The 17,965-nt window shown below is 47.2% G+C and overlaps 1 protein-coding gene across 7 annotated transcripts in view; it reads right to left on the bottom strand.

Moving 5' to 3' along the window:
* The window catches only part of MAST2 (microtubule associated serine/threonine kinase 2), a 424,890-nt gene that overhangs the window by 310,802 nt on the left and 96,123 nt on the right, over window positions 1–17,965 (bottom strand). The window lies entirely within an intron of this gene.

Genomic DNA, 17,965 nt, shown 5'->3' with positions numbered 1-17,965 from the left:
TATATTTAACATGCTGCAAGCATAATGTTGCACCACTAGGTGGTATCATTATTCTGTTTGGCAATCTTTTAATGGTATGAAAAATATAAATTTAGCAGTGTTCTGAAACTAAATCTATATTTAGTTTAAAAGTTTACCATAGAAAGAACTATTTCATCACTTTTGGAAAAGTTCAGGTTGAAATTAAATCCAACATACACAGTTCCTGGAAGAGTAGTGACAGAGTTAAATGGTTTTTTAAAGCCACATTTAATACTTTTTCACATTACAAGAGTTTAATTCATTTTTTGTTCTGCACAGTCATATAAACCTAGCATGATCTCTCAATTGCTTGAACTTTTACTGTAATTGGGGCTCTGTTCTCACTGAGGTGGTAAACCTGTGTCTGGACTGTCCCACTTCTGGTAGGATGTAAGGACATGCATAGCTGAAAGACACTACACATAAAGACCCCCCAGCTGCCTCAAAAAAAAAAAGATGCATCAGAGAAATAGGCAGACTCCCCCCCCCCTGACGTCTATTTTCTTTCCAGAAGGAGTTCCTGTGTTTTTTGAAAAAGGATTCAAGCTAACATTTGTAGTCTGAAGCAGTACAGTAAGTATAAAGTTACCATATTACTTACAACAGGGTCATATTTTGTTTGGAAGTTATTATTAGGATCTGCATTAACAAAAAACATGTGGTTCGGTTTGAGGTGTGCCTCATTCACAAACCATGAGAGTATCACAAACTTTTAGGCGCCTCATATATTGGTGGGGTTTCCCCTCCCAGCATGCTAAAGACACCAAACTTGCAGGGGATTTCCGGCTGACTCTGCTGTACATACCCTCCAAGTTTGTAAAGTCATGTGAGCAGAAATTCTATTTTGTGAGCTACTGGCATTCAAGTTGTGAGCTACTGCATAGTTTGCTCTGGGGCCATTTTTCCTGAGTTAAGACATTAATGTGTGAGCCAGAGGCAAAAAAACCTGTGAGCTAGCTCACACTAACTCAACTTAGAGGGAACACTGATCCTAACCTACTGGATGAGCCTGATCTACCTCATGTGATTGTTGCAAGGATGAAATAGTACCAGTCCTTACTACTGGTAGCGGGTCAGTCCTTACTGGAATGTAGCTCCTCCTCTTCCAGGATAGGGCCAGCTCAAACTTGATCCTGGAGGGGAGGGGCTTATCTCCTGATTTCCCAGTCATATCCAAGCCTCGCCTCCCAACTCCACTATTTAAAACAGGGAGGGGGAAAACATACCCCACCTCTCTGAAAGTTGTCCAACATCAGACTACCCCTCTGTAATCAAACACCTACATTAGGGGAGCTCTAAAAGGAACCCAGAAAAAACAGAGAACCCTGCTGTCATGAAGAAGAAACTTGCAGGGGGGAAAACACAGCATAATGATCTGTCTGAACCTAGACAGATCTTGAGCAGTGTTCCCTCTAAGCTGAGTTAGCGTGAGCTAGCTCACAGATTTTTAGCCTCCAGCTCACACATTTTTGTCTTAGCTCAGGAAGGATGACCCCAGAGCACATTAATTTATGCAGTAGCTCATAGCTTTAATGCCAGTAGCTCACAAAGTAGAATTTTTGCTCACAAGACTCTGCAGCTTAGAGGGAACATTGATCTTGAGCAAATTGTCCATACTTGGAAGCGGCCCCACATCAAAGGATGGGTAGGACTGACCCACTCCAGGTTCACTGAGAATGAAGCTTCACGGTAAGTGAAACAAAGCTTCCGTTCTCCAGTAGTCCTGGTAGTGGGTCAGTCCTTACTACTGGGACATAACAAATCGATGCATCCCAGGGTGGGTTTAGCAGCTTCCCAGGCAGACAGCATGCCACTGAAAGCAACCTCTGTTGAGGCCATCTTATCTATGATAAAGGAATGGTAAAGGAATGAATTAACTTCCATGTGGCTGCCTTACAAATAACTTCCAGTGAAGGAAAGGAACTACAAGCCATTAGGGTGGCCACTCCCCTCAAAGTGTGAGCTGTAAAACCTTGAGGAGGATCTAAATTTTCAACTTTATAGGCCTCCCTGATACAGCCCCTCAACCACCAATGTATGGTTCAAGCTGTGAACTGCTTCCCTAAAGATGCAGCAAGACCTCAGTGGATCTGAGTGGGTTAGTACTGTCTGGGCAGGACTTAGGACCCAAGAACATTCAAACAGTGCCACTCTTTCGTCCTATCAAGTAATGGGTTATAACAGAATGAAGGTAAAATTGCGTGTTCTGATCTGTGAAAAGGGAATTAACTTTAGGAATAACCACCAGTGCTGGGCGTCACACAACCAATACACTCCCTAAGTTGCAGAGTCCCATGAGCCAAAACTCCACCCTGCGAGCCACCAACACCTGATGACTAAAATAGCCACCACCTGTCTTATCAGGGTAGTGGAACTAAGGCCTTTCTCTAGAGCAGTCTATTAAAAAGGCCACCACATAAATCATTGTGCTGCCAGTGGATCTAACCTTTATCTACATCCGAGACTGAAAGGATCCTCCAAGTATTAACTATATACACTACTGGCAGAGACTCTGTGGGGGGCTAACATAGTGTGACCACTTTGGTACCAATGCTATCTAGTTGTTGCCTCTCAACATCTAGTTAGTGAGGTTGAATATTTGCAGCTGGGTATGATACACCGCCCCCTACACTAGCAGGTCCTCCTACATCAGAAGTCTCCAAGAGCCTACCACAGAGGGTCTGAAAAGGACCCTTCTGAGCAAGAAGGAAGCAATTACTATAATCTCTGCTCCTTGTTCTATAATCTACTAGAACAGTTTCTGGATAATCTGAAGTGGTGGAAAGGCATACAGAAGACCCCTTGACCAATCTTTATTCAGTGGGTCTGTGCTACTGCCTTTTGATTTTGTAATCTGGACATGAATAGTTTCAGATGAAGATTATCCTCTATAACCAAGAGGTCTACTCTTGGTGTCCTAAATTTCTGACACTCCTGTAGAAAGACTTTTAAGTTGAGCATCCATTATGTTTGCTCTACCATTTGTCAACTCAGCCAGACAACTATCAAGTTGTTCTGACCACCGCATAAATAGTTTTTGGGGACCGAAGCTCTGCCCAACAGATAAGTTGCCCATGTGTAAAGTCTGGACATGACACACACACACACACCGTACTTGTGGACATAAGCTTTGGCTGTAGTGTTGTCCATTTGGACCAAAACATGATGTCCCTTCTGAACGTTCTTGAACCGCATCAGTGCCAACCGGATAGTACTCAGTTCCAGAAGTTTATGCTTTACCCCACTCTGGGGGAAACCAGGTCCCCTGAGTCATCTGACCTTGGAAATGTGCCCCATCTCGACAGACTTGCATCCATCATCACCACCAACCTCTGTGGACCCTCAGGGATTGCCCCTTGAGGAACGACCTGAGACCATCTGCCACTAGAGATCCAACTTGAATTTTACCAGAAAGTGAGGTCTCAGCACTTTTTTGTGTGAGATCTAGGTCTAGGGAACTAGAAGGGAAGGGGGAACTGCTGAGGAGGGCAAGCAGAAAAAGCCTGGTCCATTGAAGGATCTCATACAGGAACCCTCATCCCTAGGAGATGGGCCAGAAGCATCAGCTCTATGGAATTCATCCCCATTACCTGTGGCAACCTGTGAATTTTTAGTATCTTTATTGTGAGAAGATCACTCCATCCCAAACAATGCCGATCAGAACCCCTAGGTGATCACCTGGGTTGGAAACAGAGTGGACCTCTACATGATGACAGAGCTATGGTCTCTCATGACCTCCATAAGTCATCTGTAAGGACTTGAGAATCTGATCCCAGGAGACCACCTCAACTAGGATGTCAATTGGAAAGGGAAAATGGTTCTATTCCCTGCAGCCACAGAAAGCTATCAGGGGAAAACTAGAAACTTAGTGAAGAAAACCCCAAGGGGAAGACTTCAGACCCAAAGGTAAAGTCCAATACTGAAAATGAAGTCTGTTATATGCAAATTGAAAAAAATCTGCAATGGCCTGGAGCTATAGGAATGTTGAAATATGCCTCAGATAGATCTATGAAGGCCATAGAAAGCAGCCACAATGTCCTTCAGGGTCTCCATTCTGAATTTCCTGGTGCCTACACGTTAATCCGTGTTAAATCCAGGATGACCCTACCATTCTTGTCCTTTTGTGGACTATGAAGAACACTGTGATTGTTACTGAAAAGACACAGGTTCTACAGCTCCCATGTCCAGCTGATATAGAAAGGCCAGCTGGAGAGGACTGTATTTGTTTGGGAGATCAGTTCTTGGGAACTTCCAGGAAAATGATGGCAATTACACTTTATCCCCAGCAAGCTGGGTACTCATTGTACCAACCTGGAAAGGACAGAAGGCTAAATAAACCCTGAGCCAGCCACCTAAACCCAGCTTCTGACGGGATCAAGCTCAGGTCATGAGCAGAGCCTAGACTGCAGTGCTGCAGTTTACCAATCCATGCCATCAGGTTCTTAAGCTGGTGACAGACCTGTGCCACCGGAATGCAAACCTCTGTAAATGACCCACCAATTCTGATGCCATGCGGGTTCGTGGCATAGTCACACTGAATTTGTTTCTTAGTTCCCTTAAAAGCTTGACCCTGTTTGCCAGAGAAGGAAAATAATGACCTATTCTCTCTGGATTTGTACTGCCACTTCCCTTTAAAGGGTTTGTGGTAGCCTGGCCTGGGATCACATCAAAAGAAATCACACAAAAAAAAATGTTAGCACCGCTGAAAGAGACTGTTCCCACTTTAGCTCTTGTTGTTAGGACAGCATCCCAGTATCTGGTGCTGTTCACATTGGTCAGGTCTGCTCTAGTGAAGGGAAAACATGTGACCGAGTCACTACAGGGATTTCCCAAAGTCTCTCAGGGAACCTCTAAAGAACCTGTTCTGTCTTTTGGCACGCCATCTGTGCCCATGGGGGGCACTGAGAAGGATGCAAAACAACTGATAGGATCATCCACTGTTGGAAGTCTGGATTTCTTGGATTTCTATGAGAGAATAAAACTTAGCAAAAAGAAGATTTAGCCTCAGGTTGCGCTGGCTGTTCCCATCTGGCTTCATCACGGAGTAAACTCGCAGCTGATAGAGGCACCCAAGGTGAATTTATTCCCTGACTTTGGCAGTGATTTTATCAGAGCCTTTGGGAAATTCAGCATCCTCATCTATTATCCCATTTGGGGTATAAGAAAGGTCCAGGGTTGCCAAGACTTCAATGAGAGTCTAATATAAAGCTCTTGGGGAAACTGCCTGGCTACTAGGGCAGTAGGCAAAATCTCTGCCTCTTCCTCATATAATTCAACTTCTTTAACAGAAGAGAGGGCTGAGTACTCAGAACCCCCTTTTTGGTCACTAAACAGAGGACTGCAATCCCTGGGGGGGGGGGGGGCTGTAATTTGTTTTGTTCAACTTTCTTTTTTTATAAAGAATGGGTTAAAGAATTTGCCCACATCTTCATCTCTGCCCCATTTCGTGGGCTTAGAGTCTGACTCTGTCTTTGAGCACTTTTTTCAAAGGTCTCAAGAACTCTTCCTGATTCAGCCTACAGCCATGAGGATTATTAGCTTTGGCACCAGCCCCTGAAATATCCATGGTTTGACTCTCAAACTGAGTATCATTATTGGATGAGGGGGAATTGGGAAGTTAGAATTCAGCTAAAATGCTGAATCCTCCATGTTGAGTCTCTGGGCTGCAACTGAAAGTGAAAGCAGTTCCTCAGCCTGAAGCATTACTCCCTCTAGGACCCAGGGGCTGATTCAGTATAAGGCAGCTCCTAAAATGGTTGCCTTTCCCTCCTTTTTTCTCCCTGAAGGCCTGCAGCCTGAGCTGAACAACGGGGCCTCATTACCCAGGGGAAAAAACAAAACCTCCGGCTCCCAACCACACCAGAAGGAAGGAAGGGAGAACTTTTTCTTAGCCATTTGCCTGCCAGGTTCCCTTTACAAATGAGTAACACTGGGGCCCAGGAAGAAGAAAAGGAAAAATGCTGGATCAGTGCCCAGGGCACAAACTTGCCTTATTTTCAGGGTGCATCCAGTTTGGATCTCCACCGGCTCTGAATAAATCATCTACGCCGGGACTGATGAGGTCTCAGCCTTCTGGGCTAGTATGCCTGGGCGACACAGTTCCAGAGACTGATGCTGACTCTGCTACTCACTTCTGAGTCTCCACAAGTATGGGATAGACAGGTTGCTTACCTGTAACTGTAGATCTTCGAGTGGTCATCTGTGCATTCACACTCATGGGATAGTGCGCCTGCGCCGATCCCCGAATCGGTAACTGAAAAAGCCCGGGATTTTTTCGCGCTCGGCGCCAGTGAGCATGCGCACGCGACCCACTGCGCATGCCCACCAGCGCCCGCGCGACAATCCCGCCAGTTCCTTCCTGACCGCCGAGAGCCCCTTGTTGGAAAGAGACCGTCAGCAGCGGGGAAGGAGGGCGGGTAGTGTGAATGCACAGATGACCACTCGAAGATCTACAGTTACAGGTAAGCAACCTGTCTATCTTCTTCGTGGTCTCTGTGCTTCACACTCATGGGAGATTAGCAAGCAAGCATACCTGGAGGTGGGAAGACGGTCAGCCCGAAGAAACAGCTTGTAGCACCACAGCTCCCAACCGAGTCCTCTGCTGAGCATGCACGTCCAGCGCGTAGTGCTTCATGAAGGCATGCGGAGAAGACCAGGTAGCCGCCTTGCAGACATCAGACAGGGACACGCCCTTCAGGAATGCCACCGACGTGGCCATCGCCCTTGTGGAGTGTCCACGAACAGGTCCAGGTAAAGGCTTCTTAGCCAACAAATAACAAAGTTTGATCGTCTCAGTGAGCCACTTGGAAAGTCTTTGAGACGAAATCTTGGACCCTAACTTGGGGGCAGAGTAGGAGACAAAAAGCTGATTATCCTTACGAAACCCCCGTGAACGATTCAAATAAAACAGGAGGGCACGCTTAACATCCAACGCATGCAGCCTGCGTTCCTCATCCGAGGAAGGGTTAGGGAAAAAGGTAGGCAACCAGACTTCTAAGTCAAGGTGAAACTGGGAAACCACTTTAGGAAGGAATGTAATGTCCGGAGCCAAAGAAACCCCAGCCTCCCGAAAGGCAAGGTATGGGTAGTCACACCTCATTGCCATGAGCTCCCCCGCACGACGTGCTGAAGTGATTGCAACCAAAAATGCAGTCTTCCAAGACAAGAGTTGCAGGGAACACGTTGCCATAGGTTCAAAGGGACGGCGAGTCAACTTGTCCAGAACCAAAGTCAAGTCCCACAACTGTGGAGGGGATCTAGAAGGGGGATGGAGGCGAAACAGCCCCTTCATGAATCTTTTTGACTGCGGGTGAGCAAAAACGGTGTAACCCTCAACCGAACCATGGAAAGCAGAAATAGCTGCTAGGTAGACCTTGACGGAGGAGAAAACCAGTCCCTCGTCCATCAAGGACAAAAGAAACTCAAAGATTGCCGACAGCCCGACCGAGGCGGGCGGCAACGGGGAGTCAGCTACAAATTTGCTAAACTTCTTCCACTTCCTCTCATAAGAGGCGCGGGTGGAAGGTTTCCTGCTGCTTTGAAGCACCTGCTGGACCCTAGAGGAAAAGTCTAGGGGTCGATGAACCACGCTGTCAGTTTCAGGTGAGGCACGTTGTGATGGAGCACGTGCCCGCCCTGGGCCGACAACAGGTCCGGTTCTGCCGGGAACTGGTAAAAGGTCCCCCTCGACTGCTGGAGCAGAATCGAGAACCAGCTCTGACGGGGCCACCACGGAGTCACTAGGATGCAGCGCGGCTTCTCCTGCACTAGCTTGTGAACCACCCTCGTCAGCAAAGGTAAGGGCGGGAACATGTACAGGAACCAGCCCTCCCACCGAAGTAGGAGTCCGTCTCCCAAGGACGCCGGATCCGCACCTCCCCTTGCACAGAACAAGGGGCACTTCTTGTTCTGCGCTGTGGCAAAAACATCCAACTGCGGGTAGCCCCAAAGTTGGAACACTGGCTCTAGGAACCTCCAATGCAGTTCCCATTCGTGTGGGGAGGCTCCCCCCCTGCTGAGAGAGTCCGCCTGTATGTTGAGGACCCCCGGCAGATGTGTGGCCTTTACAAAAATGTCCCACTGGAGGCACTCCTCCCAGAGATCTATCGCCAGCGAGCATAGCCTGCGAGACACAGTCCCCCCCTGTCTGTTTATATAGCACAGGGCAGTGGTGTTGTCCGTAAGCAATGCCACAGTCTTTCCCGCTAACAGTGGACGGAAAGATCGAAGGGCGAAGTGAACCGCCAGCAGTTCTAGATAGTTTATATGGCACCGACGCAGTTCTGGTGTCCACTGGCCTCCCACACATAGATCTTCCAGATGAGCTCCCCACCCCCACATGGAAGCATCGGTAGCGATGGTCACTGTAGGAGTCGGCAGATGAAAAGGAGCCCCTTGGCAGATGTTGCTCTCTACTCCCCACCATTGCAGTGAGCGGAGAGTCCCCAGTGGAATGGTGAACCTCTTTCGAGGTGAGTCTCTGAGAGGTCGAAAATGGCGCAAGAACCATAACTGTAGGCCTCTCATGTGCAGTCTTGCGAAGCGTAGCACGCTTGTCGTCGCAGCCATCAACCCCAACATCCGCTGGAGCTGCTGGGCTGTGCCCCACCGCCGTCTTCGAAGAAGTTGTACCAGAGCGATGATGTCCTTCGCTCTCTGCGAAGGAAGAAATGCTCGATGCTGCTGTGTGTCTAATAGAGCCCCTATGAATTGGACTGTCCTTGAAGGAGTGAGATGGGACTTCTCCAGGTTGATCTGCAGCCCCAGGGTGCCGAGAAGACGCAGAGTGATAGCAATGTGAGTTGTTAGACTCTCCCTCGACCTCGCCACAAGAAGCCAGTCGTCGATGTATGGGAAGACGACGACTCCCTGCAGACGAAGATGGGCAGCCACCACACTCATCAGCTTCGTGAACACCCGAGGGGCAGTAGACAGTCCAAAGGGCAGGGCCCTGAATTGGAAATGCCGAGCACCCACTGCAAACCTTAGGAAACGCCTGAACGCAGGATGAATGCTGACATGAAAATAGGCATCCTTGAGATCCAGGGTCGCCATCCAGTCCCCTTGATTGATGAGGGGCAGGATTGTTTGCAGCGTGGCCATTCTGAACTTCTGGTACCGAATAAATTTGTTCAGACTCCGAAGGTCCATGATAGGCCTCAGGCCCCCGTCCCGTTTGGGGACCAGGAAGTAGCGGGAGTAAAAACCTCCTGTCCTGGCCTCCAATGGAACTTCCTCTATGGCTTGTTTCTGTAGGAGGTTGTTCACCTCCGCCAGCAGAGGTGGGGAAGGGGGAGTGGTAACTACCACGGACTGGTCTGGGGTCTGAATAAACTCTATTGTGTAGCCCTCTTTGACGATGGACAGAGCCCACCTGTCTGTGGAGATCAACTCCCAGGCAGGCAGGAAAGGGCGTAGACGGATGGAGGAGTCGACAGTGGGAGCGATGACGCGTGCCAGCGGGAAGTCAAACCCCCTGCTTCTGTGGCCGGGCCCCTTTAGACTTATTAGAAGGCTGGCCCCCGTAACGGTTTCTGCCGTTACCGGAGTAGGATGGTCTTTCGGGCTGTTGAGAACGAGGACGCCACTGCTCCGGGGAGAACTTTTGGTACGGTTTTTTGGACCAGGGTTTGGACCATTGCTTGGATTTAGGGGACTTGGAGGACGACTGGACACCCAAGTTCCTAGACGTCTTGACACTCTTGTCAAACTCTTGCAGCGCCGTGTCAGTTGTGGCGCTGAAAAGTCCATCACCCTCAAAGGGTAAGTCCTCAATAAAGGTCTTGGTGTCCTGATGGAGTGCCGTTGACCTGAGCCAGGAGTGCCGGCGGATGCAAACTGCCGAAGTAATAGCCTTGGCTGAAGCCTCAACCATATGTTTCGCCGCGGCCAGCTGCTGTCTGGCCACAACGAGGCCTTCCCTCTGCAATTTCATTGCCGCCGTCTTCTTATCCTCGCTTAAAGAGGAGAGGAAGGGGGAGAGCTGTTCCCACACTGCAAACTGATATCTGGCCATGCATGCAGCGTAGTTGGCCACCTTAATGCCGAGAGCCCCCGCCGAATAAACCTTGCGGCCCATGACATCAATCTTCCTGCCCTCCTTGTCCTGCGGGGAGGAATGCACCTTCCTGGCCTTCGACGAGGATGAGACCACCACCGAGTTCGGACGCGGGTGGGTAAATAAGAATTCGGCCCCTGCCTCCTGGACCCTGTACATATGGTCCAGCCGTTTGGAAGAGACCGGTGTCGAAGAAGGCTTCTTCCAAGGTTCCTTGATGGCCTGAAGGATCACCTTGGTGACCGGCAGGGCCACTGCAGTGGACGTGTTGCGTTGCATGATGTCAAACACGTTGTCATCCACTACAGGCTCCGGCTGAGTTACAGGCAGTTTGAGGGTAGCAGCAATTCGCCTCACGAGGTCTCCGTAAGACTTAAGATCCTCCGACGGCGAAATCGGGAGATCTTCCGCCGTTTGGGGACCCGGTGAGGGTTCCAACTCCTGCTCTTCAGTTTCCGACTCCGACGAAGAGGAGTCTGGCTGGGTAGAGTGCTCCGAGAACATCGGGGTCGATTCTCGAGGTGGAAGCTGAGTCAGCGGTGGTCTTAGCGGGGTCTCGATCGGAACCAGCTGACGGTCTGGGGGAACCGAAACCGATGCCGACGCCTTTCGGGATCGATGTGAAACCCTCGACATCGAAGAAAACTCCGACGCTTGCTCCCAGTCTGGATAGTCGTCGGGGTACCAACGAACGGATTCGTATCTGGAGTAGGGAGGCTGCCACCTGCGCTGTTCCCATGGTGGTATCGGGAAGCGCTGGAGAACGGGAAATCGCTCTCGCCTCTGTCGGGGCTTGAACGGCGGGTCTACGACCGGTGCCGAAGCATCCACCTCCGACGCCGAATCACTGATCGACCGCCGACGGGAGCCGGAAGATGAGGACCGTTGTGTGAGGTCGATCTCAGGCTCGTGCTCTGACGCCGACAGCCGACGGACTGATGGACTCCGAATCGGTGAGACCCGCGCCGACTTTGACGGTTTTGTCGAAGTCGGTGCATCGCCCGACGGGGAAGGAGTGCGGGGTCGCTTGCGCTTCTCCTTCGACTTCGCCTTCGCCTTCTTAGGAGCTCGGGTCCCCGAGTCCTCTCGGCGTTTCTCAGCGGGCGTACTCGAACCCTCGTGGGAACGGTTTGTAGCGCCACGCTCCTCCGGCAGATCCAAAGTCAATATCGGAGCGGCATCGGCCGATGCGAGCTCCTGTGCCGGGGTGTCGGTCGACTTCGGTGCCGATGACTCCATCGGTCGATGAGGCCGAAGCGCCGATTCAGTCAGTGCCGCCGATAATCGAGCCGCGCGGTTCTTTCTAGTCTGTTTAGAGAACCGAAGGCAATGCGGACACGACTCTACCCTGTGCGTTTCTCCAAGGCACAGCAGGCAAAGGGAATGGCCGTCCGTAGGGGCGATCTTCTTGCCGCAAGCACGACAGCGCTTGAAAAACCCCCAGCGACTTTCCATAAGCAGCCGCCTGAGAAAAAACTCTCAGTTAAAAACGACTGAGAGAAAAGTGGGGGAAAGCGAAAGCGGAGCGCCCCAAGGGGCAAGGCCGCCAGACAAACGGAAAAAAACGCTTTTTTTTTTTTTTTTTTACTAAACACTATCTAACTATCTAACTATACACTATGACTAACTAAGGAACTATCTACACAGCGAAACGGGCAAAAAACGAGAGAAGAAAAATCTCACCGACCGGGGAAGCAGAAAGTGAACCTCTCTAGCGCGGCGGTCAGAAAGGAACTGGCGGGATTGTCGCGCGGGCGCTGGTGGGCATGCGCAGTGGGTCGCGTGCGCATGCTCACTGGCGCCGAGCGCGAAAAAATCCCGGGCTTTTTCAGTTACCGATTCGGGGATCGGCGCAGGCGCACTATCCCATGAGTGTGAAGCACAGAGACCACGAAGAAGATCATGAAGGAACCAGCCAGGAGGGATGCTGGCTGCAAAGGCGGGAGCAGTGAAGCTCCAAGACCACTGAGGGACCAGCCTGTGGTTTCAGTGTCAAAGGAGCCATGCAGCCGGCTGCTGTAGCGAAGAAAGGGATACCAGAGAGGCTTGGATGCTTGTCTGGTTCCTTGGTCACCTCAATTTCTTTCTTCTTATCAGGGTCTTCGACCTCAAGCCAACATATTCTGCTTCAAAGGCAGGGCCAGTAAGACTGGGAAACCAGGGAATAAGCCCCTCCTCTCCAGGATTGCGTTTGAGCTGCCCCTATACTGGAAGAGCTACATTCCAGTAGTAAGGACTAACCCACTACCAGGACCACCGGAGAAAAGGGCAGAATCATGAGGCCCAGATGATAGAAATCAAATCTTATCTGAGGCAATTTAACCTAAGGTTATTTAATAATATGCAATGGTGACACCAAATTTAAGGACAGACTGAAATCATTATCTTATCTATGTATGGATAAATAATAGCTTTGACTTACCACATTTTTGCTTTTTGTATGCACAAAGTCCACTATAATCCCATGACACCATATTTTAAATATTGCTAACCTTGATATAGATCAGTGTTTCACAATCTGTGGATTGGAACCCAACAGTGGATCATGAAACTTCCAAAAGTGGGGATGCCCTCTGCATCCTTTTTTCTTTCTTCCTTGCCAACCTCACATCCTCATCTTCCCCTGTCTTTGTTACAATAATGAGCGGACATAGCTATTTAGCTACTTACAACTTCACAATAGTACATGAAAGGAGGTGGGGGGAGGATAGAGAGTAGATGTTCAGCATGCCACAGAAAACCAGAGAAGGAAGGAAAGGAACGTGTGTCTGCATGGGCTGTGTTCTTGCTGCTCCTTTAGCGGCCCTAAGCTCTTGCTCAGCCCTTTACACTGCCTCACTGCCCTCTACTTTCTATGGAAAATGTACTGCACTGAGCCCCTTGTCACTCACTTCTTCACCAGCATCAGCCATCTTCATGTTATCTCCTAAACCCATGATCCTCTGAGCGCACATCCTCAAACTCCTGTTCTGGCTCAGCTATCAGAGAAGGTGGAGATGAACTCCCATCTTCCTGGGGCTCATAGTGGGGACAGCTGCACACTTTGTGAGATGTGTATTTCTCAAAAACACATGGTTGGGTATTATAGAAAATGGAATATTAAAATAGGCGGGTGCCAGCCAAGGCCATACTTTGCTTACAGCATCAAAAAAAAAAAAACTTGGGCCAGCCTTGGATGGGCCACCATAAAAATTAAATTAGGCTTCTGATCTCAAAGATCACCAAAAGGTTTAGGGATTATCTTCAGGCTACTAAAGAATGAGAAAATACAAAATAATGCCTAGATCAGGGGTGTCAAGCATGTTGCCCAGGGATCAAATCAGGCCCCCCCGAGCAACTGGCTGTCATCTACTTCCTTCTTCCTCTCTCTTGCTTCCTTCTGCATAACAACTTGCTTTGCAAGGCTTGCTCAATCACACAGGAGCTACAGAGCAAAAACTCTATTTTCACCATTGGCTGAGGCTCCTCTCTTGGGGAGGAAGGAGACAAGGCAGAGCTTGTTTTTCCAGGCTCTCTCAATCACACAGCAGAGCTAATAAGTCAAGCTCCTCCCCAATACTCCCTCTAAGCTGTGGAGTCTCACAAGCAAAAATTCTACTTCATGAGCTACTGGCATTACAGCTGTAAGCTACTGCATAGTTTGCTCTGGGGCAATTTTTCATGAGCAAAGAGAAAAATATGTGAGCCAGAGGCTAGAAAACTGTGAGCTAGCTCACACTAACACAGCTTAGAGGAAACATTGCTCCTCACCCTTCTGGTCCCCTGGGGAAGGAAGCAAAGAGCCAGAGTTTCCTTTGCCCAGTTCTCTGGATCCCATGAGAGATATACAAAGAAAGCACCTTTAAGACCAACAAGTGCTAATGTTTTAACCATGTTTTAAGTTTTGGGGGGTTTAAAAAAATTGAATTGTGTTTGTCTGTGTCCTTTATAAAGTTTATATCTCTGCTAACTAATTTTAAATAGGTATACACATGGCCTGGCCTGACATGGCCCAGCCCAACAAGGTCTCATTTATGTCAGATCCTGCCTGCATAACAAATGAGTTTGACACACCTGGCCTAGATGAAATGACAACAATTCATTACAACCATTACAAGAATCTGTTATTTGACAAGGCAATCTTCAGGAATCACTGTCATCAAAGATGGGTCATATAAATTGTTATGATGATTCATTGTTAGCACAGAAGAAGATGATACTGGATTCATATCCCACCCTATATTCTGAATCTCAGAGAGGTCACAATCTCCTTTACTTCCCCCCACCTCACAACAGACACCCTCTGTGATGTAGGTGGGGCTGAGAGAGCTCTCACAGCAGCTGCCCTTTCAAGGACAACTCCTGTGAAAGCTATGGTTGACTCAAGGCCATTCCAGCAGATGCAAATGAAGGAGTGGGGAATCAAACCCGGTTCTTGCAGATAAGAGTCCACAAACTTAACCACTACACCAAACTGGCTCTCATGTCCTTGTCAAGCACTAAGTTAGGTATTTAAATTTTTGAACTTCAATATTTCATCTGCCTTTCAATAACTTGTCCAATACCATTCCATATTTAAATCAGTTGTGTACCTACACAGCAGTCATTTTAAGCTTTCCTGCATTTCATTCAATTATTTCCTCATATACTTTGGAGGTGGGAAGATTTAATTTTCTGAATATCAATGACACTGAAAAAAATGGTCACCTGGTGTCCATGACCAAAGAATCATTAACAGACATAATAATCTTGTCCAGTCTAAATTGGTTCAGGGATCACATGTCAAAAAGAACTAAAATCTGAAATTTCTATAAATATTCTCATTCTTTGGAATACATATATAACAACTTTCAGCTTTCAGGAACAACATGAATCCAGAAAGCATGGATGTTCTAAGGTGGTGGAGTGATTTGTCTGGTTAATTCTTTCAGAAGACTGATTGTTAAGACTGATATGCAAAAATTCTGTGAGGAATCAGGTAATCTTATGATCCCTCTTTCCCTGTCTTTTTATGATTACAAGAGGAATTCCCCATTTGTTCAGGAGCTGAGATGTGAAGGCTTGGATTTTTTTAAAAAGAGCAAAAGATAATTAAGAAAAATAGCAAAAAGAAAAGGAAAAACCAGAGCAAAAAGAAAATTACAAGGCGGAATGAAGTCTACCAACAAAAAAGCAGTCAACAATCTTCAGAAAACACCTTGGTCTATACTACAAGCAGCAAATAAGACCATCCGGCAATTAAGAACAAGCACTCTCACGACTGCTCTCTCTATTTTAGTACTGTTGTTCAGTAAACTGAAAGCTGCTTGCCATATTAAGATTTTATGTATAACAATGCACTTAGCAATCATGTCTGTAACAAGGAAAACATTTATTTATCTCTCACAGAAAGGCCTAGTGTACTAAGTCACTTTAACACATTGAAATTATTTGCGCAAAACTACATGATTATATGAGAAAATATCTACTTTGCAACACACACACACACACAATGTGCAAATGCTTCAAAAAACATGTAGTCGCAGAAAAATCAATTCCTTCGTAATTCTCATAGAATTGTGACTACAATTTGAATGCTTTCATTTAAACTTCCATTTCTTTTCAGCTATACATATAATATTACACTTTTCCTACTGTCTTTGTTCCTTCACACACACGTCCAAATACAGTACCCAGAACAAAAAATATCAACTGTTCCAGCTATCCTAGTTCACAGCCACAGAGGGGAAGACCTGAAAAGCCTGGGCTGGTGTAACTTTCTTTGATATTAATTGTTATTTATATTTATTTATTTATTTATTTATTTATTTATTTAAGATTTATATCCCGCCCTTCCCACAAGTGGCTCAGGGCGGCTTCCAATAGTAGATCCATCAAAATTACACATATAAAGGGATCCATATTTAAAACAGATAAAACAGATAAAACCCTAGTTATTAATACACATAAATATTTCAGCTATATATAAAAGGAATCCAGCAAGTTACAGTATTTCAGGTGTTACAATTTGATTCACTGGATCAAACTGCAAGAACATCCTTAGAATATCAAAGCAGAAAATATTCAAATGCAGATGTGGCAGTAACCTAATAATGTGAGACACTGGGTGAATCTTCTTTTAAAGGGGAATCTGCTCTTCTTCTCCCTCCACATGTTAATAATCATGTTCTATAAACTCTACTAAACGTTACATAGATATGTCAACTACATAACAAAAAGATGTTGAATTATCCCACTTGGCAGTACTATAAGGAGAGGGTAACATGGGAACCTGAATAAGGGATATGGTTTGTTAGAGCACCAAGAGTAGGTAGTAAGAAAATTTGCATGAGTCATCTAAAATGTTAAAGGAACTTTTAAAAAATCATGAAGGCATTGAAGAGTACCTAGCATGCTCTTCAGGATACTCCTTAGTACACAGCTTAGGCCAGGGGTATCAAACATAAGGCCCAAGGGCCAGAAACAGCCCATTCAAGGGCTCATAAGGAACTGGTGCAAGGGAGGGAACAGGAGAACGGGGGGGGGGGGGGGTGTTGATCCATTCCAATTGTAGCTTCTGCACAGAGGAAAATCCTCACATGCATCAGTGAAGCACTGTGGAAGCATCTCTCCTGCGCTACACTACTGTGCCCATGTGTTTTTTCATCTGCACCTAACACCCAGCCCATAGGGCCTTGCACTGAAGACCACAAACTCAGAGCTTAGAAGCTGCTGCCCTTTATACAGTTTATATTCCCAGTACCTGGCATTACATTCAGGCTCGTAGCCATGGTGGGGCATTCTGGAGGCCATGCTGCCAATTCTTGAGCCATGCCCCACAAATTTCAATACTAGAAAACATGGGGTTAAACAATTATTCTGGTGCTGTCCAAGCAGCGAGCCCACAGCCTGATGCCCTGAGAACTGACTCAGCTGGGAAAAGGCAGCCTCACTGTGGCTGCACCAGCCCAGCAATGTGACCTGGCTGCTGGTGTCATATAACCCGGTATCATGTGACCGGGGTGACTGGGCTGGCACAGGTGCAGTGAGGCCATCACTGCCCAGCCGAATCAGTCACCAGGGCAGCCAGCTGCTAGGGTAGCACGAGGGTAATTAAACAAGATTATAAAGGAATTACCACTGCACATTCAGGAACAAATCCTTTCAGACACACCAAAAGTACCTTTTATCTTCTACTCAAAATACCCAGACCCGGCAACCCAGGATGCCCCACTATCTCAGGCATAGGCACACTGAGGTGCTATCTGGATATAAGGACTATTCTAAAACCTTATGCCACCAATGTAACAGTATAAACTACACCATCTCAGGCTCATTCATTTGCTCCATTTCTAACAATGTACATGCCACTAAGTGCCAACAATGCCCTTCGGTTCTCTATATAGGACAAATAGGTCAAACCTTATGCCAAAGGATAAATGGAGATAAATCTGACATCAGGAATCACAAAACTGAAAGACCTGTGGAAGAACACTTCAGCCCTCCAGGACATTCAATAAGGTTTTACAGCAAAGGATCAAGAACAAAATGGAATGGGAAGTTGCTGAATTATAAATTATTACAACACTTGGAACAAACACCTCCCTAGAACTTGGCATTTGGTTTTCCTCATGGCACTTGGGGGTTTTTTGGCCACTGTGTGACACAGAGTGTTGGACTAGATGGGCCATTGGCCTGATCCAACATGGCTTCTCTTATGTTCTACGACTCAACAGGGATATTGGGTTTTTATCTCATTACCCATTTTCACCAAATAGATTATAAAGATTATACAGATTATACATCCACTGTATTCTAAAGTATTTTTTATTAGTGTGCTGGAATAATACAACGTATCTCTGACAGAACAGAACACCTCTAAGAAAAAGATGTTTGGTTTAACCCATGACAGCAAACTCTAAATTTATT

The sequence above is a fragment of the Heteronotia binoei genome, chromosome 2 (assembly GCF_032191835.1).
Source record: "Heteronotia binoei isolate CCM8104 ecotype False Entrance Well chromosome 2, APGP_CSIRO_Hbin_v1, whole genome shotgun sequence".
In the NCBI taxonomy this organism is placed as follows: domain Eukaryota; kingdom Metazoa; phylum Chordata; class Lepidosauria; order Squamata; family Gekkonidae; genus Heteronotia; species Heteronotia binoei.
This window is presented reverse-complemented; position numbering and strand designations above follow the sequence as displayed.